Here is a 26,524-nt window from a genome sequence, read left to right as displayed (position 1 = left end):
CTCCTTACTAAATAAAATATGCCATCTAGAGATTATCCCCAAAGCACCACTGTGTGAAGTGGTGACCCTGAATGGGAATACTTCCCCTTGGTGACTCAAGACACTCTAAGAGAGAAATAAAAATGCGCACAGGACAATGGCATAGATTGATATACAAAAGTTACTTAGCAAAAACTAAGTTGTGAGCTATTTCTGAGTTTGAAAATGATGTATTCTAAGTGACTTTAATGGTTTACTTTTTTACTAAGCAAGCTGGATCTTTTGGGTAGTATTTGGAACTAGAATTAGGGGAACAGATTAATGCATTACAGAGAAAAAGTAGGCTTGTGCCATTATTGCTGACCCTTAGAGGCCGTATAAGAACCATCACATATATGTGCTTGAATGTGTGAATGAAGTACATATTGTAACTTCTAATTATTGTCATTTCCCTCAGTTTGTTAATATAGAGCAGACACTGATGCAAATGTTTAATGGTACTATAAATTTAGATGTGTCTCCTTATAACAAGGTCTTCCCTTTGTTGAGGGAAATTACTTGTGTTTAAAGTTGATGTATATACGTTTCTACTGTAATGCCAAGCTTTTCAAATTTGGGTGAGGAACTGGCATTTATAGGTTGGACTTGTTTTCACATTCTTGTTCTTAATACCTTCTCCCAACTCTGGGAGTAAATTGGGATATTGTCACATACAGAGTCTGGCTGAGGTTGGGGGAGGGTTGTCTAAGGTTGCAGAATTGCTGAGCTTCAGGGATGACTCAAAGATTTCAAAACTAGATCTTGCACTTCCAAGTTTGCTGTTGCTTAAAATATATAATTTCTTTGGTGGTGGTGATGATATTGGTTGTGTACTAGCAGCATTTATTCAATCTTAGTATCTCAACTGAATCATGTTCACCTGAGATATAAAGGCATCAAAATGTCCCAAGTTAAACAAAGTCTCTTGTGTTTACAGAGAATGAGTTCTCTTACTGGGACATAGTTTTTTTTTTTTTCATAATTCTAGAATTTGTTATTTTTTTAAACAATATGACTTAATATAACAATATCTCCTATTTTTAAGAGTCATACTGTGTTGCATATTACCTGTGAAATTATCATATTACTTTTTTTTGTGTAAAAACTTCCTGTTCATGTTGTAAGATGGCCCTCTCCTTTATTTTGTTTATATCTCAGATTCAACACTTGCACATTCTAATTATTTGTTTATCAGTTGAACTATCTAGAGAATTAGAATCTCGTGAGGATCAAAATACTATCACCTTGCTATTTTGAATACTTAATACAGGATTTGGCATTTTGTGGTACATAGTGACCCCTCCATTTTTTCTTCCTGAGTATTTTCACCTTTAATATAATGCATGAAGTTGGCTTATTTTGGTCATGTTGTACTTGTGACTGAGTATTTACTTTGTTCTACCTGCTGATTCTTTTTATTTCCTTATTGGCTATTTGCTTTAGCATTTCTGTGTTACAAGTAGAAGGATGCTAGTGACATTTAGGCTTATATATACATGGTTCATGTTTTAAAGAAGCTATCTGAGCATTTAAGATGGGTAAGGAGCCAGATGTGGTGAATAGTCTGACTGCTCTGTCACTTGATCCAATGAGAATATTGGTCCATACACTAAGTCTTTCACAGACTAGGAATTAACCAGTTCCTTGATCTTACTTAGTCCAGCATTCTTTTCCATTTGTCTGGATGACTGTAGTGCCATTTATTTTAGTATATTTGTGCCTCTGGTTTATAACTTTCAAGTAGAAGCAAGCTTTTTAAATCAAAGCTGATCAAAGTACTAAAAATGATAGTTAAATAATTTACCGAATTATCAAGCTAGCGCTCTAGTGTTACAGTTAAGATGTTCATTGCTATATAAAAACAATTTCGTAATCTTTGCCTTCAGATTACTCAAAGTTCAGCAGAGGTAATAGAGAGACAAAAAGATAAATTACAACAATAAAAAGTAAAATTGCAGAGATATAAAGGAAGTGCTGTGAAGACTTAATTTTATTTGGAGAAGTCTTGACTGGGTGGGTGATTTGTGACTTGTTTCTTGAGTCAGTAACTACTCTCCAGAAGTAAAGGTCAAGAATAGACCAGCTCTCCAGACAAACAGGAAGCTTGCACTTGGGCCCTTAATGCTAAGTACAGTTTGGTTTTTCTTGACAAAATCATAATTCTTTATTCTGGTAATGTTTATTAGTTTTTATTTTATTTTATTTTATCTCTTGGTCTTGCCAAGCTTGCTCACAAGAGGTGGCAAAATTTCTTAGGGCCCAGTTTATTCCATTATTTTTGTGTTTATTTCTCTTGGCTATGTCTGACATACAAACTCAAACCAGTAGGAGCTTTCATGTATGCTAACAAAGAGATTTACTGCAAAAAAATCAGTTCACATAGTTACAGAGATGTAGTCATAAACTACATATTTGGTGAACTTGAAATTAGAAGAGCTATGACATAACTTGTTTAAGTTTAAAGAATTGATAACTAACTAAGCTGATGGTAATAATTCTGCCCAAAGAATGGAGAAGAGGTGCTTATAGGACTCCTTATTGTTGGCACTATTTTTTACTGTCTATTAATTTGGGTCACCGTATGCCTCTACTTTCCTTCCAATCCCCACCCTAGGTAGGAGAGAAAGAGGGTTAGAAAGAGGAGTTGGTAGATTTCTCTTTAGCTACTTCTGACTGATTAGGGTCTTAGGGTTCTTTGGGGCAATACCAATATCAGTCTTAAAGGTATCAAGCAGTCCACTGAACCAGCAGCTTTCTTCCTCCAACAACTGTCTCCTTGAAGCTCCTTCCTCTCTCTGGGCTCTGGTATTTATATCCTCCCCAAGTCCTCAGAATTCTACCAACTGCAGGTGGAAAATACCACACCCCTCTCTGAGCTACACAAGGCAATTATCAACCATGGACAAACTAAAAGCAGCTCTATATCCTGTACCTGGGATTAGAGCAAAAACCTGTTTATATAACAACCCAGTTTTTGAGGATACCAAAACTTCCACTACACCTTATCCTAGCTCAAATACTTAGGAGTTGACTAGTGAGAGGGCCAGCTCTTGTGTGTGTGTGTGTGTGTGTGTGTGTGTGTGTGTGTGTGTGTGTGTGTGTGTGTGTGTTATTTTTAGGCTTTTAGTTGACCCATTAGTTAGTTACCCTTATTGGGGAGGTCAGTTTGCTTTGCTCAGTCTATTTATTCATATGTTAATCACATCTCAAAGCATATTTACAGACATACTAACTATCTGGGCATTCTGTAGTTAATCTAGTTGACATAAATAAATCCTTATAGGGGACTCATGCTTTTTCTATCCATTCTTTCCTCTCTTTTCTCTTTTTGCATTGGCTGTTGAAAGGTTTATTTTGTTATACTATTTCAGAATAATTACATACTCTTTTACTTAACAAGCATTCAATAAATACTGGATAAATGACATATAGAATAAAGGTATGATAATATAAAAAAATAATGACTATAATTTTGAGTATGTCATATTCCTGAAAAGATTAAAATGAATAGAAAAATTAGCATATTTTATGTCCCCCAGTCCTTGGAAGCCACATTTCACTTTCTCTCTAGGTGAATTTGACTATCTCATATAAGAGGAAAGACATAATGTTTGTTATTTAGTGTCTGCCTTATTTCCTTTATAATAATGTCTCTAGTGAGTCAGAGGTGCTGATCCCATCCAGTGTCTATTAGCAATACAAATGAGACACTGTGTCTATATTTGTGTATGTTGTGTCTGATACATGTGTTCAGTGTTCTAATAGAGACAGAAATGGGCAGGTCAGTAAGAAAAGTAACTTATTTCACTAATTTTTATCTTTTTTAAATTTCATAAATATTATGTACAATAGATACATGGACCATAGTCATGTTTATTTAAAATTATTTTCCCCTAGTATAGATGTTTTAAATTGTATTATTTTGGAACTTCTCCATACAACCCTTCGCATCCCTAACCTCTGTATTCATAGTATTTCTTTGTCTCTCTATTTTACAAAGCTTAAAATAATTAGAGTGGCAAGGTAGTCCCAAAGGGTGGGGGAGGTGAAGACTGAACAAGAAAGCCTAATTCTCCTGAGTAGGCACAGAAGGAAGACCAGTAACAGTCTCATATTAATTATTTTTATCTTGTTACCTAAAAAACTATAGGGGTAACAACAGTTAATTTCTCATAGGTTGTTACACATAGTGATTTCAGTTCTTTACTGAATATTCATCATCATTCTTCTGAACTAAAAGCCTTGTAATTCACTGTATGCTTCAGAACCAATAGTGTACTTACATTCAACAATCTACACTGTAAAATTAAACAAGAAAAAAAGCATTTATCTTTAAAATATTCATCTAACAAAACTTCTAGAATACATGGCCTATACCCACTGAAATTATTTTTATATAGCACAGTTTCTGAAGGTGGGCTATTCTTTCAAAAACTATATTTTAAAATTTGCATATGTGTGTGGGGAGTGGGTGGTAGCCACAGTGTGCATATGGAGATCCAAAGTCAACTTTTGGAAGTCTGGTTGTTCTTTCCTTCCGTTATTGGTCTTCAGCTAATTTCTTTGGAGACTTAGAATGACAAATTTAATTTTATATGGTTTCTGAGTCATAGATCACAGCTGTCATCATTGCCATTTACCTTTGGGGCAGAAAAGTCTTGCTCTTAAAAATGAATTAGAGGATGCTCATCAGGAAGAGGTAGGTGGAAGATTGAATATGTCAAGTTTTGATTGGAGGAAGTGATAAGGAAGAGATCCTTGCTGAGCCATGCACTGATGATAGGCATGGTGCAGAGTAAGCACTTGTTAAATGCTGACTTATAAAATAGCAGGTTTTGAAGGGATGGCCATGTTGAAAGTGTATTATCTTTGAGCACAGTTTTGTTTGAAATTTATATGTTTGGAGTTAAGTTATTTGTTGTTGTTAGTACCTGTGCTTCCAATGATTGTGAACATCAGAGTTAAAACCTTGAACATTTGTGGAAAATGAGCAAAATAAAAAATAGAGTACAGAATAAATGAACTAAGAGCTTAAATATTATTTTTAATTTCTGAATTATAATAATATAGGTTTAATTTTTCTTAGTTGCTTTGATGAGATTACTATTCCGTCAACTATTTAAAATTTTATATAAGAAGCTCTTGTCTCATCTTCTCTTCAAGAGATTTTCTTTCTTCAAGTTATAGTTTTTCAGTTACTTTATAAAATAGAATATATATATACAGAAAAATAAGTTGAAAATTATATTAGGAAAGTATATATAATAATGCAGCAATAATTGTATGGCAATACATTTATTTGTTCTATCACCACCACCACCAGCACCATCATCATCATCATTTTTTGACACAAACTGTGTAGCCCTGGCTGACCTGAAACTTGCCATGTTACCAAGCTGGCTTTGCACTCACAGAGATCTTCCTGCCTCCTGAGTGCTGGAATTAAAGCTGTGCCCTACAATGTGTGCCCTTATTTGTCCTTTTTTAAAGTGTTGGTATTTGCCAGGATGAGTAGCTATAAAGGTTTTTTTTTCTTAGTTTGAATACTTATAAATACATGCATGGAGGACATGTTGAACCAAATAGCTTTAGTCAGATTTGCTGGGTGTTTTCATTAAAAGAGAAAATACATGTATACTGGAAATTATGCCTCCTCTGATTAGTAATGTTCACTCTGAAAGATAAGTTAATGTATTTTTGGTGACTATATGACAAACTGTCTTTGGGAATGACAGCTGAACTCAATACATTGAAAATTATGCTTCAAAATCTGAAAAAAATTGAAAATGACCTGCTTAGAAAATATAGTAAAGATTTTTATTTCAGAGTAAAAATTAATGAGGCTTGAATCCACATGATAATGAGTTATATACCTTATAGTGTTAATTTAATATTTATACATGTAGAAGGATAAGAGTTTATGGGAATAAGGTATAATAATCAGCCTTATTACACTTGTGGTATGGTATTAGTTGTTTTGAAAAAAAAAAGCCATAATTCTTACAAACACTTTTCTTCATTATCAGTACACAGGCAAACATAATACATGTGTAAGTTATTATTGAGTTACATAATTTTTCAGTTGGTTTTAGTTATTTGGGATGGATTAGTACATTATAGACTATCCAGTTTATACTTACTTTTCTGTGGCTCTCATCCTCCCTCACTTAAATAGCAGTCTGTTGGGTCTGAGTTCTCATTTTCACTAAGACCTCGGCTTTGTACATATTTACATGAGTATCCATATACATATCCATGTAAATATGTACTTATGTACATATTTATGTAAACACCCATATTTATAAATATATATGTATATATTATTATCACACAAATACTTATTGAATACTTACTGTATGGATTGGTAGAAATTGTAAATTTTATGTGATCATATCAAAATCCCTTCACTGGAATTTATAATGTTTTACAGTGACAGATATAGGCAATAGAATATGTAAATTATTTGACAGAAATTAACCCAAATAGGCATGTCCAACCATTTTATATTGTGACATGATGTCATCTACAAAGTTCACGCTCGAGAATTCTGCAATCTAACTTAAAAAATTACCTCCCGAATCTCATAATGTTTCATGCAAGCTTCCAATATTATGTTGGGCCCCATTAATAGCTATCTTGGGTACATATGACCCCTTGGGCTGCAGATTGTAGATGCCTGATAGCTGCTCAGAATGAAGAAAGAAGTCTTCAAAAGGAGTTAAGAGGCCAGGCGGTGGTGGCACATCCTTTTAACACCAGGACACAGGAGGCACAAGCAGGTGGATCACTGTGAGCCCAAGGCCAACCTGGTCTACAGAGCTAGTTCCAGGAGAGCCAGGGTTACACAGAAAAACTCTGTCTTGAAAACACCAAACCAAACCAAACCAAACCAAACCAAACCAAACCAAAGCAAAACAAACACACAAAAAAGTAGTAAAGAAAAGCTTTTGTGAGTATGAAGACTTTGAAGACTAGATACAAAACCAAGATATTTCAATACTTATTTCATGTTGAAGTGATATTTTGGGAATTTAGATTTACTGAATAAATTTTTAACATCACTTTTCCTTTTTCTTTTTTTCTCTTAACAAGGTTGATAGAAAATGTAGTTAGATGTATGGTGGGTTGTATTTGTGACATGGTATATTGAATACCATTTGTTTGGAGAGGAAGCTACTGAAGTTTTTACATTTTTGAAAAAAATGAACTATTCTCAATATAGAAACCTATTCTAGGATGCTGTATTTCTATATATGCCTACGTACATGAGTGTACACATGTATACAACATTTTCATGTTGTTCAAGCCATTCATATTTTAGGTTTTCCTGTTATGTGTCTGTAAACCTCATCCTAACTAATAGCATTGACTTAATAGCACAATTTAAAACCCACATGTCACAAGGGAAAAGCTTGTTCTCCTTGCTCTGGTAAAAATTGCCTAAATAATTCATGGAAATCAATATGGCAACAAATTAAAAGTGGTTTATTGTCAGCACATACTGTAAATGTTGATGGAAAGCAATTGGTAGACTTAAGTGTAGGAGTTCTTTCTTACGGTGAGGTGAAAGTACTGTTACTCTCAACACATATACTCTACTCAGATGAATTTCTTAATGGAATAATGGAAGACTCTGTGTTTTTCAGCTACTGTAAACACCTTTATGTGAACTTTCATAGATGCTCATGTATTTACTGTTACCAAAACCCAGAAGTCAAGAAAAAAACTTTAATTTTACCTGGAAAACAGAATATTTTTGTGAAGATTTATTTGGCTGTCAAAAAGTAACCTACTTTGCATTAGATTGTCTCATGTCTATATAGCTACTTTAGTGTTAGTTATTAGGGGCATTGTATGTGAAGAAGGCCTCTTAAACTGTAGAATGTTGGAATGGTATTGTTTCATAAGAGTTCAAATGTCTCGATTTTCAAATATAGACACCCAAGAAACAGAGAAGCTACTGATCTAAATTAGGCAGCGCTATTTTTAATTTTCAGGTCTCCAAATTTCTAGTGTCACAGTTACACTTTCTGTTGTATTAAGCTGTGTATCTTATACTTAACTCGTGTATTATTTTGCTTGGGCTGCCAGAACATACCACAGATGTGGTGACTTAAATGACATTTTTTTTTCTTCTTGTGCTGGCTAGGGGCCCAAGACTAGGATATTTTCAGAGTTGGGCTCTTCTGAAAGCTTCTTTGCCTGCAGATGTTCTCTGTTTGCCTTGGCTTGATCTTTCTTTTATGTGCTGGTGTCTTAATCTCTGCATATCTGCATACTACCATATTAAACTAGGATCTACTCATCTGCTTCATCATTGGATCTTTTTTGTTTTGTCTTTTCTTTTTGTTTTTGTTTGTTTGTTTGAGACAGGGTTTCTCTCTGTAGCCTTGCCTGTCCTGGACTCTCTTTGTAGACCAGACTGGCCTCAAACTCATAGTGATCTACCTGCCTCTGCCTCCCAAGTGCTGGGATTAAAGGCGTGTGCCACCACTGCCCGGCTTCTTCATTGGATCTTAATGATCTCTTCAAAGGTTTTGCCTTCAAATTCAGTGGTGGGCTTAGGTTTGGAGAGTCAAGACTTCATAAGAATTTTGAGATGATGTGGTCCTGCCCATACAACTGGTCTTAGCCAGAAAGATAGATGATGATAGGAATGTAATATATTTGTTATTGAAGCTTTACTAACTGTCATTTAAAATGTCTTCATCTGAATGCTCCATTCTTTTCCATTCTTCCTCTTTGTCCTCTTCCTCACATCTTTATTCCTGTGTGCATTTATCTGTACACCCAAAGGCATTACTCATTGGTATCGCCTTGAGTACAGTTTTGTTTTGTTTTTTAAATTTCCACATTAATCTGTCTTCTTAAATATCTGCTGAAATATCCCAGAAAATGTCCATCTCTTTTGTTTTGTGACAGCACTGCTACTGCTACATCTGTTAAGCTCATATCAGTAGTCATTGTGCTAAATGCTGTACATTGGCTAGTGATTTATAGATAAGGAAACTAAGGATAAAAGAAGAACAAGTAGTCCATTCCCCTTTTTGAGGTTTTATACAGAGGGCAGCATTCTCTGTGTTTACTGCTTTAAAATTAAATAATACACTACACACACACACACACACACACACACACACACACACACTCTATATGTATTGTTATTTTATGTGTATGTGTGTTTTCCTTGCATGTTTGTGCACCACATGTGTGCCTGGTGCCCATTGAGGTAAAAAAAAAGGGGTATTAATTCCCTTGAGACTAGAGTTAAAGAAGATTGTGATCCCTTTTATGAGTAGTGAGAATTGAATCTGGGTCCTCTATAAGAGCAACAAGTATTCTCAACTGTTTATCCAACTCTCCAGCTCCTACTGCTTTTAAATAAAAAATAAAATAAAAGAAGTCTTAAGAATTTGATTTGCCTCTGTTTCAAATTCTAGCTATATAGTTTATTGAAAATAATGCATGGAAAGAAATTTGTGGTAACTGTAGTATTTTCCTAAAGCAAGAGTCAGTACTTTTAACTAAGGAAGTATAAATAAATTAAAATTTTGATTTTTTTTTAAAAGCCCACAAGAATCTGTTTGTACACCTGGGTGCAAAACCACTTAGTTTGTCCTCTTTACTTAGTTAATAAGGTCAGCAGCATAATGTATATGGTATGTTATGATATGCCCCGGCTCTCTCCGGTGACAATTTTTTCTCATAGGTTCTACAAATTTTCGTTCTATTAAACTTCTACTCTTACTTTCTGGAGTTGAGTATGCTTATGTCTCCTTGGGGTGCACATGTATTTTAGTTCTATTTACACACGTTCCCCCTGTTCACTTTGCCCCTGTCCAAGGTGTGTGTTTGTGTGTGTACTTTTGTTTATGCACACTTAGGAGTGATTTCATCCCCCAAAGAAAAATGTAAGTACAAAATAGTAGTTGTTTTTAGGTGGTATGGGCTGCTTTGAGGAGAATTTGCAAACCCTCATTTGTATTGAGCCAAGTATCTATTGGGTGAAGTGAAGCAAAACAAAGCAAGGTTGTGCAGGAAGACCATCAAGAGCATCTAGATTGCTGGGCTAGATTTAGAGGTAAGTTCTTGATTCAAGAATGATCACGTTAGTACTGGAGAAGAGTCAAGCCAAGGCAAAACCAGTGCGATTGCAGTATCTGCGTGCTTCTTAGCAGTGCTCAGGGGTGCTCATCCTCCACAGCCACCTGGCATAGGGCACTGTCACTGTACTCTGGGAAACTGTCTCCCTCTCCCCCCCACCAAGCCCCCAAATTGGTTGTTTATGTTTTATATTTTAGTCTCCCATTAACATTGTAGACATGCACAATGTTCTACATTTTTTGGACAGGGTTTATCTATGTAGCCTTGCCTGTCCTGGATCTTGCTCTTCAGGCCAGAGTGGCCTCAAACTCACAGAGATCCACCTGCCTTTGCCTGTTGAGTGATGGGATTGAAGGTGTGCACCACTAGCACTTGGCTTCTTACATGGTCTTAAATCCCAGCAGAGCTCCAGAAATGTGATGGAGAGAAGCTCCCTCCAGTCTCTGTCTCTGTCTCTCTGTCTCTCTGTCTCTCTGTCTCTCTCTCTCTCTCTCTCTCTCTCTCTCTCTCTCTCTCTGTATATACATTTATGGAGGTCACTGGGCAGTTTACAGGAGTTAGTTCTCTTCTTCTACCATGTTCTTTCAAAGAACATAAAAACCATATACATTTATCTTAATCATAGTCCATTTATTTCCAAAGATTTAACTTAAATACATTGCTATTCCTTGGCATTAATGGGAGCCAAGGGATAACCAAACTTGATGGTATAGGAGATTGGAAAGATGACAGTTGTCTTAAGAGCATGATATTTGAGTGAGACTGATATGTAAATTTTTTAAAAATATTAAATCATGTTAGGGGTTTTTGGTATAACTAATCTGAATTCAGAATTCATCTCCTGGTTCTACCTTTTCTCTTTGCTTGTGGTCTTGAGTGAACGTATATATTAGATACTGTAGCATCATAGAGAGTCTTTAATTATCTGGAGGAGTAAGGGCCAATTGGAGAAGGAGGAGTTCCCTGCAGGTGGCTTGGGAGGATTAATTGGAGTTTGCTGAGTAGACTGTGTGGCCTAAAGGCATATCCTTGTGCTGCATTCAAATACAGATTAAAGATCTTTAATCTGAAATGTTGAAATAAATGTGTCACTATTTAAATCTTTTGAGAACATAGGTAGTTTTTGACTTAGGGATGTTCAATTCCTAAGGCTTCATAAATATTACAAAATAACAAAAACAAATAAACTATTCAAAGAACATCCCTCCAAAATCTGACTCATTCCTGAGTTCAGGTTTTTCAAATAAAGAATACTTGTACCATCTTTTTGTAAGTGTTTTGTCTCTCAGCAATTCCCCGACTATCTATTAGGTCTGAGTTTAAGCTTTTCCTTTTGCTATACATTTTTTTTCTAGAGGAGACAGTTTTGTGTTGAGTTCTCTGTAGTTAGGTGCCTTTTCTGGCATTTGCTGCTATTAGCTCCTTTAAAGCCAGGAACTGATAGACCTGACTCTCTTATTTAGATTTATAAGTCACTGTGTAAATACTGTTTTGAGTCAAATTCTTTTTGTGTCTTGGTTTTCTATAAATAGTTTTGCCTTCATGGTTTGACTAATCTGAATTCAGTTCCTGGCTTTGCTTTTATTTTGCCTTATGCCCTTGAGCCAAAATTGCACCTCTTTAAGCCTTTATTTTTCTTTGTAGATCTACTATGCATACATGAATATGCATTGTATGTTGGTCCAGCCATCCATCTATCCATATGTAGTTTTCATTCATTTGAAAACAGTAAAGGAAGGATGTTACTTTCCTTTTTTTTCTTCTCTCAAGCAGAAACTGTGTATATGAGAGATATACACAATTTCTGTACAGAATGCACACTTAGTGCAGCGCTATTCAAAATAAGGTTGGAATATTTATGATGTGCTTGCTGTCCTAAGGGAGATAGGAAGATTGGGTCAGAATCCAAGTCAGCTGGGTGACTAAGCACACTGCATTTGAATGGGATACTCTACCCCATCTCCCAACTCAAGATTTTGTGATGTGGGAGGTAAAATGGTGGCTTATTTTACTGCAGCCTTCTCCTTGCATGGCACTTCAGGTAGCATGTACTTAGAGCATTTTTTGCGGTAGCATTTAAACAAATCTTCAGTTTTATTTTTATTACTTTCCTTTTGATCTGTAATATTTGAAAGACTTGCTGTCCCTAGTAATAAGATGATAAATTTGTATCTGTATTCTAATCTCTGTTAATTCATTTAGTAAGTCAGAGACTTATTTTATTTTGCCTGACTGAAAATGAAGTTGTGTTAGTTTACTGTTTAATATTCTAATCATCTAATTTTTAAATTGCATATTAAAATACTAGTTATGGTTCTTTGTGAATTTCACATCATATACCTCAATCCCACCCGTCTTCCCCACAGTATACCCACCCTCCACCCTTGCAACCTCCTCCCCAACAGTGAACAAAATCTTGCTCTGGAAACTGTAGTCTGTCATAGTGTGTCTTGACAGTGTACCCCTTGTTCATATTTTTTGCTTGCAATTATTCATCTCAATGACTTGGTCAGATATTAGATACTGTATCTAAGCCTCTGGCTTCTGCTACTCTGTCAATACTGGAACCTCACTGGAACTACTCTCCCATATCCTGTTGTCACCCTGTGTCATGAAGACCCTATAGTTTTGGATCTGTAGAACCAGCCCCTTAAAGTACTCTAGCAGTTCATCAATGGGGTAGATGTTGGGATGGACCAATTCAAAGCCCGGGATCTGAGCCTGAGTGGTATCTGAGCTGGTGAGCCCTCCAGCTCTCCCACTCTCACAGATGACTTACCTGCAGTCCCCACAACCAGGGCCATCTTTACCAGGTGAGGTACAGGGTCTGCTCTCCCAAGTGTTGCAGCCTCTGAGGGACATGACCAGCCCTTCCACTCTCATGATCCTGGGGCTAGCTCTCCCACCTGCCATAGGTGTCGAAGGATGAAGGAGAGGAGGAGGGCCTCCATTCCTTCTCCATGCCACTGCCCAGCACGTAAGAGGTAGGGCCAACTCTCCCATCCTCACACCCTTGCTTGCCTGTGACCGCACCAGGATCAGCTCTACTATACTGCCCAGCTGAGGTACAGGGCCTCCCAAGTACTGAAGCTGATAAGGGACAGGGCTAGCTTTCCTGTTCTCACACCTGCTGAAGATGGTGAGAGGCCAACTGGGAAGAGGCTGTCTCTCCCTCATCTATACCACTGCACATCCCCACAGTGATAGGGCCAGCTCTTTCATGCTTGTATCTTCTGGGCCGGTTCATTGGAAACTCCCAAAATGTGCATCCCTGCTCTTCTGAATACTGTAGCTGGCATGGGTGGGTTCAGCTCTCCTGCTCTTTTGCTCCCAAGGCCAGCTATCCCATGATGCCCAGATGATGGGTGGTGCCAGTTTTGCACAGGCCTCAGACATCAACATGTCCCAGGGCAGCAGCCTAGACCAGGGACATCTGCCTGGCCATTGATGGTAACAGAACCCTGCTGCTGCAAGGCCAAGGACCCTGGTGCCTGGTGGCAGCACAGGCCAGGACACCACCATGATATCAAGTGGGATCACAGGCTACTCACATCAGGCTGTTTCTCACTACCCTCGAGTCTCCAGTTCTGCCTCTCTTCATTGTGCCCACAGCCTTCTGTTTCTCTTCCATTTCTCCACCACTTACTTGTTCTTCTTAGTGTTGCTCTGTTCTTCTTAGTGTTGCTTAGGGTCTCTGAGTGTCTGGGGGTCATCTCAGGAGTGCTATGTCCCACTCTTGCATTATGGTGCTGGGCATTTTAGGCATGGTCTGTGCTACTCCCCCCACCCCCCACCCCGCCCCTGAGGCCTGTGCAGTGCTGGACTATTGCTCATCTCAGGCTAGCTCTTTGTTTCGGGCCCATGGCATCAGTCTGGGGGCCATCTAGGACTCACTCCTTGACCTGCTTGCCTGAGTGGCCCCTCAGGCTCACTCCTGCCCAGGGGCCTCCTCAGTCCCAGGCTTGCTCCCTGACCTGGGAGCCTGTCCAGGCCTGCCTGGTGAGACCCTGGAAGTCATCTCAGGCAAGCTCCCTATCTGGGCCCCCTGGCACTGGATTAGTGGTCATTTCAGGCTCACCTTTTTTTCAGGGAATGTTAGGTTCTTAATCATTCAGATGTTCACAGGTCAGAACACTGAGCATAGACACAGCCTCTCACCTCTCTGCCACCCACTGATGCACATGTGACACAGCAGCCACACCTGCAACACCTCTAGGGGCAGAATTAAATAGGATTTTAAACTATAACACAGGCCTAATTAAAGTAGTCAGGAAAAAGGTAAGAATAGAATAGAATAGAAACAGGGTTTAAAAACACCTTGTCATTTGGACTATTAAGCTTCTGTCGGCTGTATGTTGATAAATTGGTGGTAAACATAGATTTATTTTACAGCTTGTGACCTTAAGTAGTGATTTGAGTCTATTTTTTGCTTGTTTGTTTGCTTATTGCTAAAATTGAATAGTTGAGGCTGGGTGGCTATTATATACAATAGAAATATATTTTGGCTCGTAGTTGTGGAGGCTGGCAAGTTCAAGATTGGGTGGCTTCTGGTGAAGGTTTCATGCTTTCTCTACTTGTACAAAGTAGAGATGTGGGAGGGTGTGCTTGAAAATGAAAAAACACTGTTCAACAATACTTATGAATGCATTCCATGAGACTAGATTCACTTGAGCAGAGAAAGGCATTATTACATTCCTGAGGGCTCCATTTCTGTGAGCCAAAACCTTCCCAATGAGCCTCATCTCTCTAGCGCTGTGGCATGGAGGAATTAAGGTTTAGCTGGGGGTGGGGGGTCTGTTCACTCTAGGGGAAATACACAAACAATTCTGTAACTACACATACCCAAACATGTAAATATAAAAGGCAGCATATAGGACAAAAGCACACGGAATAGGAGAAAGATTTTAAACTCTGTAAGCAGCAAAGTTTCTGTAGAGATATAGATTTTGTAGATCTTGTGTGCCACGTGGCATTTATTGAAACTATTCAACATTGTGATTGGCAGTACACAGGTAGTCTTACAAGTGAGAATACATTATTTTTAAACACCAATTTTATGACACCAAGTAGTAGGTATCTTAGAATGCAATGTAGGACTGATACTCATTGAAGTTAATGTAGAACACTGAAAGTTAGGAGCAAAGTCCTCCAATTCCAGCTTAATTACTTGGCATTAGTATAGCTCCCTTAAGTTAAAGGACACAATGTTTAAACTGTCTACCTATACTTCTTCCTTGATAACTACGTGTTCAGAGGTTTTCGCAGGCTTAATTGATACAATTCTAAATGCCATACTTAGAATTGTAATTCTGACATTTCTGCTGGAAAAAAATCCCACACCCCTTAAGCATTGACTATATTAATTGTCTGGGAGTGGTGGGGCTCTCTGAGCCTTCTCCTTGTTCCAGAATTGGGTGTTGGCATTGGGTGGTGTTCATAAGAATCACAGGGGCTGTGAACCTTGGACACAGTGATGTAGATGTCCTATCGATGGCTAAGCATCCAACATTTATTTATTCTCAGTTCTTTGAGACCAGTTATGAGTCTGTAGTCATCACACACCTTTGAGAATTAAAGCTTCTTTGATGAAAATTGACAGCAGCACCAATCTGGGGCCACAAGCATAACTATTTTGAAGGCAATTTGATTGTCATATCATGCCATTTAGCAAACAGTAGCAGTAGGTTCCCCACTAAGGCTAGCTGTGGCCATGTGACTAGGTTTACAGTATTACACACATGAATTCTTTTCTGTAGAGCAGGTATCAAATCCAATCAGAAAGTGAGTGTTTATTTCCCTAACGCTTGCCATTGTTTCATGAGTGAGCTTCATCTTACCTTGCTGCTCCATGTTGTTACACACAAAGTCCATAGTTGAGTGTTAAAAATGATATCTCAACCTTGCATTGCTATTACCTTAGATATTTTCCTTAAAGGTGCTTAGTGAGTGATTACAGAAAATTCTCAACATGTGTGCCCCACCTAGTAATGTCATGTATCAAAAGAGAAAAACCTTAGTCCTCCTTTTTCACGAACTCCTCTTTGAGTCTCTGATTCAGAAACCTTGAAAATTACACACTGAAGTACAACTGGCGAGTTCTGTTATGCTAAGTGATCAAGATTTTCATCACTTTCTTTTATTTGTGATTTTGGCTGAAAATATTTGCTGCTAGAATGTTTACCATCTGTCATTGTTGAGTCCCACTCCTGTTTTCAGAGACAGAACTAGAGCTTGAGGTTGGAGGTTTTATTCATGTGGCTTAATGGACTTGGGTTAGTTCCACTTGCTGATAACTGGTAGGGATTAGAAATTTGATAAGAAACATTACACTTTCTGTTAATGGAAGTCAAAAGCATTTGAAATTTTTTGGTTTCCTTCTTTTCCTCCTTTGTATTCTTTTTGGGAGAAGTAGTAGTGATTATCTATTCTTGACCAGAGTTTTCACAATAAGATGAACAATCCTGCTTTATCAATTGCTCTTTTTAATGTTTGCATCTTAGTATATAAGAGATTTCCAGTAGTCACAGAGACAAACATTTAGAAGGACCCTAATCAAATGAAACATCATAGTGGGCCAGAATGGAATATTTTTAATGAAATAAGATAGATTTAAGTTTAACTATTGTTCAGTTTCTTATAACCAGAGAATAGGGTATAAAGAGAATTTCTTATGAGGATATGCAGAAATGAAGTTAAAGGAATCGAAAAAACAGTATTTCTGGTGTTGGAACAAAGGAAAACAAAATTCTGTTTATTTCTTCCACTGACCACAGTGATTTAGTACTATTTAATCATAAAAGAAATGTATTTCAGCATAAAAGGCAAGTATTTAAAATGATTTTGATTTACTTTTTTAGTTGAAGTATACTTGTAAAAAGTTGAATACATATTAAATGTTCTTGGTACTGTTCGGTCCATTAGGAGAAAAGAGAATAGAGTCCTATCAGTTTTTTGCCCGTAGTTTATGCGTGAGCCCAAGCCTGTAATCCTCATGATAAACCTTTGACATCAAATCCTTCAGTTGCAGTTTACACATAGTTTATATGTGAAGAAGCAGCAATAACTAACTTGTTTAGGTTAAACTTTTTCCAAGAGTTACTTCTGACGGAAGCCTATTAGTGATTTTGTAAATGCTGTAAGAGAAATACAAACAACTGGGAACTGTTTGAGGAGAGATGGATTTCATCTTGTTTGAGGAATAGGCTTTCAGGGAAAACAGAAGAGCGAGGTGGAGGATGAAGCAAGCGTCTAAGGGTGAATGAATTTGCTACATTAAGGCACTATTAAAGTCATAAATGTGCTGAGTTTCCATTGTAGCCTAAAGCAACCCATTTCAAGCTGCTGCTTGCCTGGCCTCATGTTCTTTGATGGCAGAACAAATGGAGACGGACTGCACATAAGTGTCTTAAATGAGTGAATGCTGACCCTAAGCAGTACTTAGAATCTATTCTCTAGACCTACGCAGTCATGTACTCCTTTCTGGTTGAAGGCTCACAGATCTCAGTGTTAGGGACTTGTTTTCATGTTTCTTGTTTCATGTTTCTGCAATATACACTATATGTTCACTGATGGAAGGTGGGAAGAAATGCATGAAACTTTTATTTTATGTGTGAGTGTACTGCCTGCATGTATGTGTGTGTATCGCATGTGTGCAGTAACCACAGATGTTAAAAGAGGACATCAGATCCTCTGGAACTGGAGTTACCGATTATTGTGAGCTGCCATGTGGGTGTTGGCATCTATACCGCACGTCGTCTGAAAAAGCAGCCAGTGCTCTTAACTGCTGAGCCATCTCTCCAGCCCCTAAAATGGCTTAAAAACAAAAATTTTACTCTTTAAATGAGTGTGTGGTTTGAAAGTATAATGTTTCTCATAGGCTCATGTGTTTGAACACTTTTGCCCTTGCTAGTAGCACTCTTTTTGAAGCTTGCTGAATCTTTAGGAAGTGGAATTTCGCTAGGAGAAGCGGTCTGCTCAGAGTAGGCTTGGAGAATTTGTAGTCTAGCTTCAATCCATGCCCACTTTCCTACTCCCTGACTGTGGATGAAGTGGGGCTGGATCCTACTACCTTGCTATTTCTGCCGTGATGGAATGTGTCCCCTTGCACTGTGTGATGGCTGTTCTCTCTGGTCAACTTGACTACATCTGGAATGTACTACAATCTAGAAGTGGGGAGCATACCTGTGATCCAGATCTTGAGACAGAAAGAATCATGCCTTTGATTTGGATCTTGTGGCTAGAAGACACAGGCTTTCAATCCAGCTCTTGAGGTGGGATGACACACTCTTTTGATGCAGATGGACACACCCTTTTAATCCAGATCTGGAGGCATACCCTGGACCTACTTTCTGCTGGAGGCCTGTATAAGGACAATGGGAGAAGAAAAGGGTTTGTTCCTTCTTCACATACACATCATTGGTGCCTACTTCTTCAGTATTCCAGCTTATACAGAAGACCATCTGAAACACCCAGCCTCATGGGACTGAGCAACTACTAGATCCTTGGACTTTTCATTCATAGCTGACCATGATTCAGTTAGTTGAACTGCAGCCTGTAAGTCAATCCAATACATTCCCTTCATGTGTGTGTATATGTGTATTCATTCATATATATATATATATATATTCATTCATATATATATATATATATATATATTCATTCATATATATATATATATATATATATATATATATATATCCCTTAAGTTCTGTGATTCTAGAAAACCCTGACTAATACAGATATTGGTACCAGCATAATGGGATATCGCTGTGACAGACCTGACCGTATTTTGGGAGTAACTGTGGAAGGACTTTAGAACTTTGGGCTAGATGAACCATTGAGTGTTGAGACCTAAGTGGGATGTTCTGTAGGAGCTTGGAAGATAAGAATGTCGAGAGCTGGGCTGGAGAGATGGCTCAGAGGTTAAGAACACTGGCTGCTCTTCCTAAGGTCTTGAGTTCAATTTCCAGCAACCACATGGTGGTTCAAAGCCATGTATAATGAGATATGATGCCATCTTCTGGTATGAAAGTGTACATGCAGGCAAAACACTATACAAAATAAATAAATACATCTTTAAAAAAAAAAAAGAATATGGAGAGCAAGTGCAGAAGATGGAGGGATAACGTGAAGTTTCAGAAGGACAATTAAAGCCTCTATCAGGACTGTTTGCTATTTTCATTTAAGTTTCTTTGTTTCTGGGTATCTGGGGCTGAAGAATCAGCTGTGATTAACAAGATACCAGAACTACTAAAGGGAAACCTTTATGTGGGACAGTTGATGCTGGTGTGCTGGAGCTAAGAAATTAGCAGTGAAATAGTCTTAGACATGTTTCCTGAGAGCACAAAGAAGCTGTCTTTCAGAGGCAGCTAAGATTGTACTTTGTGTTGGCAGCTACACTTGGTAATGTGTAAGAGTCACTCAGATGGTATTGGTTTTGAAAGCATGAAGGGGTCATGGAGAACAGTTGACCCTAGGCAGTGTGAGAGACCATGAGAAGCCATTGGTGAAGGTACAGGCTTAGTGGCAGTTGAAAGCCCAGGGCTGAAGGTGGCATGCAGAGTAGTTGAGGCTTGGCACCAGGAAGAGGGCCCATGAAAGGCTATTGGTGAAAGTGCAGCCCAGTTGCAGCAGGGGACCTCAGAAGTTTTGGAAATGCCAGTACCATGGGATGACCACCAAGAACAGCAGCAGCAGTGGCATGGATATGACCTCAGCTTAGAAGACAAGCTGTGTGTGCTGCAGAGGGAAGAGTTGGAGAAGTGACCCAAGCCCTTTGAAGGCATCCAGAAGATGGTATGCAGATCTCAGACACTGGACATTGGAGTTTTTTATGCTGTTGGAATTTGGTTTTGCTTGGTTCAGGTTGTGACTGTGCCCTGGTTCTTCCCTTTTGAAGAGGGTCTTTAACTTAATTTTGATCTTTACAGGAGCCCACCCATAGCAGACAGTCTATGAATGTTTAAAAGAAAATTTGGATTTTTGGAGAGATTAGATACTGTAAAGGGACTGAAATTTTAATATGTTTGAATTTGTAAAGACTGGGACTATTAAAGTCATTTATATTTTTAATGTGAGATCTTGAGGATGAGTAAGAAAGGAAGGGTTGTGGCTTACCAGTTATGTGTTTTTGTGCAAAGCTGACAAGGGATCAGTTGTACTGGCTGGTTAGAGTTAGAGTCATCAGAGAGGAAGGAGACCCGGTTGAGAAAATGCCTCCATGAGATCCAGCTGTAAGGCATTTTCTCAATTAGTAATCAATGATGGGTGTGTCATACCTGGGCCGGTGGTCCTGGATTCTATAAGCAAGCATACTGAGCAAGCCAGTAAGCAGCACCCCTCCATGGCTTTTGCAATACTGAACAGCAGTATAGAAGTGTAAGCCAAATAAACTCTTTTCTCCTCAACTTGCTTTTTGGTCATGGTGTTTCATTGAAGCAATAGAAACCCTAGCTAAGACAAAACGTAACCCAGAATTAACCTTTTTCCCCTCAAATTGGAGCTTTTAAAGATTTTTTTGTCATAGAAACAAGACAGGTAATTAATACAGTGAAACATATTCTAAGCAATGTTGATTTGCAAGACAAGTTGGCCATAAATATATATACATTTATATTATTACACATATATACGATAGATTACCTATAGCAAGAAGAACCATGACACAATCAGGAACATTCTTAGTGTTCTGGCTATTTGTATTTGACAGCCCTGAAGAAGACATCTTTCCTATCTAAAATTCTGAATGTAAACCAATGTCCATCACATATGGCCATATTTGTTAATGTCACGATTTGGTATTGGCTTGCAGACCTCTTTACTAAGGGCATGTGGAACATTTTAATTGAACATTCATAAATTCTAGTAATTGAACCCAGAGCCTTGTGTATGCTAGGCAAACTTTCTATCACTGAAATATTCACCAGCCTTCTAATAATACATTGTGAAATGTATTATAAGTCTTGAGTGTAAAATCCACTGAGTTTTGTCAAATTAATGCATATGCACATGTCAGCCAAACCTGTTAAGATATAGTATGCCAACAGAACATGGTCCAAGCATGAAATTGTGTGAGGGGCATTCTGAGGGCTTTGAGAGAAAACTCCAAGAAAACAAGACAAGAGTCTGGTGAACTCAGTTTCTTCAAAAACAGAGATTTGTTCTTAGAATGTGCTTTTCATGCTCCTTCAATAGGAGTGAATTTACTTCAGATTATTCATTGCAGCTGGATATTGTTACTTGCTTATATGTCTCTATGGAAAACATGTTTTTGCCGTGTGCAGCCTGTCCACCACTTTTGGCTTGCCGCCATGTACAGCTTACCCTTGTGATTGGACACTTTACTCATGTGACTCTTAACCCTCAGAATAAATTGCTTGATGCTCTGAATAAAATTGACTATTGCAGTAGACTTTGGTCCGCCTCATTTTTAGGCTCCATTCTCCAGGGTTCATATTGCCATCTAGAATAGTAAAAGTATTCTACTGTTGCCTAAAGAGGTCTCATATTCCTCTTTTGCCAGTTCATTCCTGTCCCCCAGTTTTGGATATAACTACTTTTCTAGTGTAAAATTTTGTTATTAAAAAAGTTGAACTCATAATTTTATAGCTACTTGCTCTGTAGTAGAGCAGGATGACTGTGAACTCTGATCTTAGCAGAGGAAGATGACCTTGAACTTTTGATCATCTTGCTTCCACTTTCCAAATGCTGACATTACAGATATCTGCCACCGCCCTCAGTGGGATCCAGCCTACTGTTTAATGCAAGCTAGCTATGCACTATTTCATCTGAAGTATGTCCACAGCCATAATTGGATTCTTAAGTAAGGTTTCTTTCACTTAATGAGCAAATTTTTTAAATTTCCTCATGTTTATTAACAGTTTGTTCTGTATATGTATGAGTGTGTGCTATGGTCGTATGTAGGGGTGCTTGCATGTAGGTGAACACATGTGTGTGGGTACATGTGCAGAGGCCTGAAGTTGATGGTGGGTATTTTTCTTGATTGATCTCACTTTTCATACTGAGGCACCACCTCTAGCTGAACATGGAGCTGTGTCATTGGGGGTGGGCGTAGTCTGGCTAGCCAGCACGCTTTAGGAATTCTCTGCCCCCTGCCTTGCCCACATCAAGATTGCTTGGGGAGGGGGCACTGTTGTTTCACTTGGCTTTTACACAGGTTCTAGAGATCCTGGATGTTCTCCTTGTGCTTGACTTTACCTTGTGAGCCATCTCGCAGGTCTTTCAACAGTTTGCTTTTTCTTAAGGTTTTTGTTTATGTGTTATGCATATGAGTATGTATGTATGTCTGCACATATGTATGCAGGTCACATCAAAAATCAGAAGGTTAGATGAGGGCATCACATCCCTGGAGTTACAGGTGGATGTGAGCAGTTCAGTGTGGATGCTACGTACTATCTATGGTCCTCTGAACATCAAACACCCTCAATCTCTGCAACATTTCCCTAGTCCCAGTGTTGTCGTCATCTTTGTCATCCTCCTTTCCTCCCCCTCCTCCTTCTTCTTTTTGATAAGGTTCAAACTGTAGAATGAATAACCAAAGTTAGCTTATCCATTCCCTGTTGATGGAACTCTGGACTATTTCCAGGTTTTGGCTATGGTGAGTAAAATTTTTTGAATATTCATGTACAAATCATTTTAGGATTTAAAAAGTATTTCAGGTCATATAAAAAAGATAACTTTTAGGTCATAGAAATTTTCATATTTCCTTCTAAAGTGATTATAACATTTTGTACTTCTACTAGTTTGTGAGAGATTCCTATTTGTTTAGGATTTAATATGCTTACCCAAACTGATGGATGTATATAGTTATGCTTCATTGCAGAATAAGTAGATGTAAAACCTACTTATAAAACAAGTAGTTTTTTATATAGCAATAACAAATTTGCTATAAAAAGAAGAACAATTCATTTCAGTCTTAAAAACACACACCCCAAACCAAGTAAAAAAAAATGCTGTACATAAACTTAAAGATTTTAACCTACTCTATAGTGAACACTATAATGCAGGAAAGAAATTACAGAAGGCATTACAGTGAAAAGGCTCTTTTGTTCATGGATTAGCAGAATTAATACTGTTGAAATGACAGTGCAGAAGTGATCTATAGATTCAATAAAATTGATTAACAAAATTCATGTGACATTCTTCACAGAAATAGGAAAAACAGTCTTGATAATCATACTGAAACATAAAAGATCTTGAAGAGCCAAGCACTCTTGAACTCCTGATATTTCAGTGCAATGTCTCACTAAACTTGCCTTCAAAGTATACTTTGGAACTTTGGGTCCTCAGGACCAACATAATAGGAGCATTATGGTGCCAGTCCAAAAACATTGTAGAAAATACCTTAACATAAGCCCCATGTAGCTATAGACATCAGATTCTTGGTAGAGATGCCAGAAACTGAAGAACCAACTTTCCTCTGTCTTAGGCTTAAAAGCCATCTTATAGTAAAGACATCTTATAGATTCATTCCCGTTTATGATTAAATCTGCTTCTCAATGATTTTGTCCCACCTATAACCTTGGTTCTATACAGCCCGTTCCAGGAATGACAATCATGTCTTTGTTTCAAAAGTGTAGGCTTAGAATTTTCAAAAACCTAACTTTATTTATGGTTCTTAAGTGCTTCTACCTCCTTTGCAACCCACCGACCAGAGGTAGGGAAGAAAGGAGGTTAGTAAGAAAAGGGGGTTGTGGACCTCTTTAGATGTAGTTCCTTGGGGGTACTTCTACTCTTCATTGTCAGGATACCAGCAGTCCAGTCTTAGAGCAAACACTAAACAGCAACACAAATCAGTGGTGGCAGCAGCATCCAGAAGAAATAGCAAGGCTCTGCTGAATCAGCAAGAGTCAGAGGAAGCTGCAAGATTCAACTGGAATAACACGAGAAGTTCTCTGGAGTGTTTCTCTATGTGAAGTGTAGAAAACGGTGTAAACTGTTTCAAGGTGTAGCGATGCAAAAGCATTGTCTCACTGTCTATGGGCTTCTCTTTACCCTTTCCAGAGTCCACACAAGGTTATTTTGCAGCTGGCAAAAACCATGCCCCATGCATGAGACAGTTGTTTTAATTGAAAATCCCTGGTCTTTCTATTTTACCAATAAAGACTCAGGAACCAGATGCTGTGGTGAAAAACTTGCTAGCTCAGAGAAGCAGAGAAAGAATTCATCTGCCCTTCCTACTCAGCTCACATCCAGATGGAAAAGGCCCCAACAGACTTACTAGTTCAGCTGACAGCCCAGGAAGAAAAGGCCACAAAACCCAAGTCTAAAAGATTGCTAGCTTAAAGCCCAAAAAGCCAAAGGCCAAGGAGCTGAGGAGTTCAAGAGCCAGAGAGCCAAAGTTCCAAGAGTTAAAGCTGAGAGCTAAAAGTGCCAGAGACCCCTTCCACTTCTACATCCTGTCTTCAATACCCCTCAACTCAAAGTCCCTCCTACTCTTTAATCTCTGTCAGCTCTGTTTCCTTGCTCCGCCTCTTGACCTAGGGTTAACTTTATTAAATCCTGTGTACAGATAGCTCTTGGACTAAAGATGTGTGTAAGGCTGGCTGAACCACACCTTAAACCTGTTTACAATAAACAGAAAGTTTTTGGATTAAAGGTGTGTTAGGGCTCAACCACAAGAAACAGGGATTTACAGTTCAATCCCAGGGATCATAATGGGATCTATGAAAGATTTTTACCGTTTATAATCTCAGGGATCACAATAGGATCAAAGACAGCTTTTTACAGTTCACAGCCTCATGGATCATATTGAGATCAAATATCATGCAACATGGGACAGCTTCCAGCAAAACATCAAATGCCTTCTTACGAGTCTGTTTTCCTCAATAACAAAGATCATTAGTGATTTCAGCAGTGGAAAAACATTCCCACACCTGAAACATTTGGGACCAAAACAAAAACTTATTCACATGAAACAACTGAGTTTTTAAAGACACTAGAAACTTCCACTTCACAAAAAGTTGTTTATAACCATCTCTCAACCCTACCTTTGTTTCAAAAGGTTATGTGACCACCTATGACTACCTTGTTATGACTACTTGTTGCTGTGGCTACCTGTTGTTATCCTCATCTTGCAATCATGTCTTTGTTTCAGGAGGTCACTTTGACTAATTTGTTATGCTTATGTTCTGCTCCAGTCTCCCTGCCTATTTTGCCAGCTAAACCCCCCATTTAGTAACCTTCTCCCCTTCCCCTGAGCTATAAAGCCTGTTTTCCTCATATCCAAGGCTGGCCTCTTGAGCCCTGCTTTAGGGGAAGACTTCCCATGCACATAAATGAAAAAGCTGGCTTTAGTTAAACTGCTTGCTTTAATTAATTTGGCCATGATGATTTGGGTTGGTGGTCTTTTTCCCCATCTTTAAGATTAACAAAACATACATTGATAAAAAATTATCTTCTTTAACAAGTGGTGTCAGGACAACTGAATATTCACATTCAAAGAGTGAAACCCAAGCCCTCTTGTTCAGAATAAGGTCAAAATAGGAAGATCTTAATGTAACACCTGAAAGCTTTCTAGACATATACAATGACTTTTCAAATAATAATCCAGTAACTCAGGAAATAATGCAAAAACTGAAGAATGGAATTGCATTTGATAAAATTTCTTATGTACAGGAAAACAACTAGTTAATAAAATGAAGAAACATTGGACAGAAAAATGTTTACCAGCTATTCATCTGACAGGTGATTAGTATCCAAACTATGAACTAAAAATTATAAAAAGAACAAATTATCCAATAAAAGTGGCCTAAAAACCCAAATACTTTCCCATTGGATAATTATAAATGCCCAATAAATATAAGAAGAAAATATGACAGTGTTTAGCCAAATGAGTAAGTGTAAATGCCAATAATTGTATGAAAAGCTGTACACCCATCATCCTTATTCATGAGGGAATTGTAAATAAAAATCACTGAAATTTAATCTCACTTCAGGCACAATAACTTTTATTAAAAAAAAAAAAAGATAACAAGTGTTATTAGGAATGTGGGTGGAAAAAGGAAATTTTCTTCAGTGTTAGTGGAAAGTGTAAATTCCCAACTGTGGAGTGAGTATGAAGAGTCCTCAGTAAGTTAACAATGTAAGTACCTATATACCATTTCTGGTCATATATGCTGAGCATTAAAGTCTTGTTACTTATAAATGCTTGATTAATTGTGTTCATGACTATGTTATACATAGTAGCCGGTTATAGAATCAACCTAGATGCTCATCAGTGGGTGAGTTGAGATGATGCATGAGATTTGCATCGCAGAGTTTTATTCAGCCATAAAGAAGAATGAAAAAAAGTTCCAGAAAATATCCTGTTATATAAAATATGCCAGTGTCACAAAGACACGTATTGGATATTTTTCTCATGTGTGAACTTTAGTTGGGAGAA

The 26,524-nt window shown here is 38.0% G+C and overlaps 1 protein-coding gene and 1 non-coding gene across 3 annotated transcripts in view; one reads left to right on the top strand and one right to left on the bottom strand.

Moving 5' to 3' along the window:
• Nbea (neurobeachin) overlaps nucleotides 1-26,524 on the top strand; it is a 657,568-nt gene that overhangs the window by 140,340 nt on the left and 490,704 nt on the right. The window lies entirely within an intron of this gene.
• On the bottom strand, nucleotides 14,214-14,345 carry LOC127199673 (small nucleolar RNA SNORA17). Its single transcript, XR_007831952.1, has one exon. It is a non-coding gene; the product is annotated as a small nucleolar RNA SNORA17 (small nucleolar RNA).

The sequence above is a fragment of the Acomys russatus genome, chromosome 15 (assembly GCF_903995435.1).
Source record: "Acomys russatus chromosome 15, mAcoRus1.1, whole genome shotgun sequence".
Lineage (NCBI taxonomy): Eukaryota > Metazoa > Chordata > Mammalia > Rodentia > Muridae > Acomys > Acomys russatus.
Note: the sequence above shows the minus strand (reverse complement) of the source record. Positions and strands in the feature narration are given on the sequence as shown.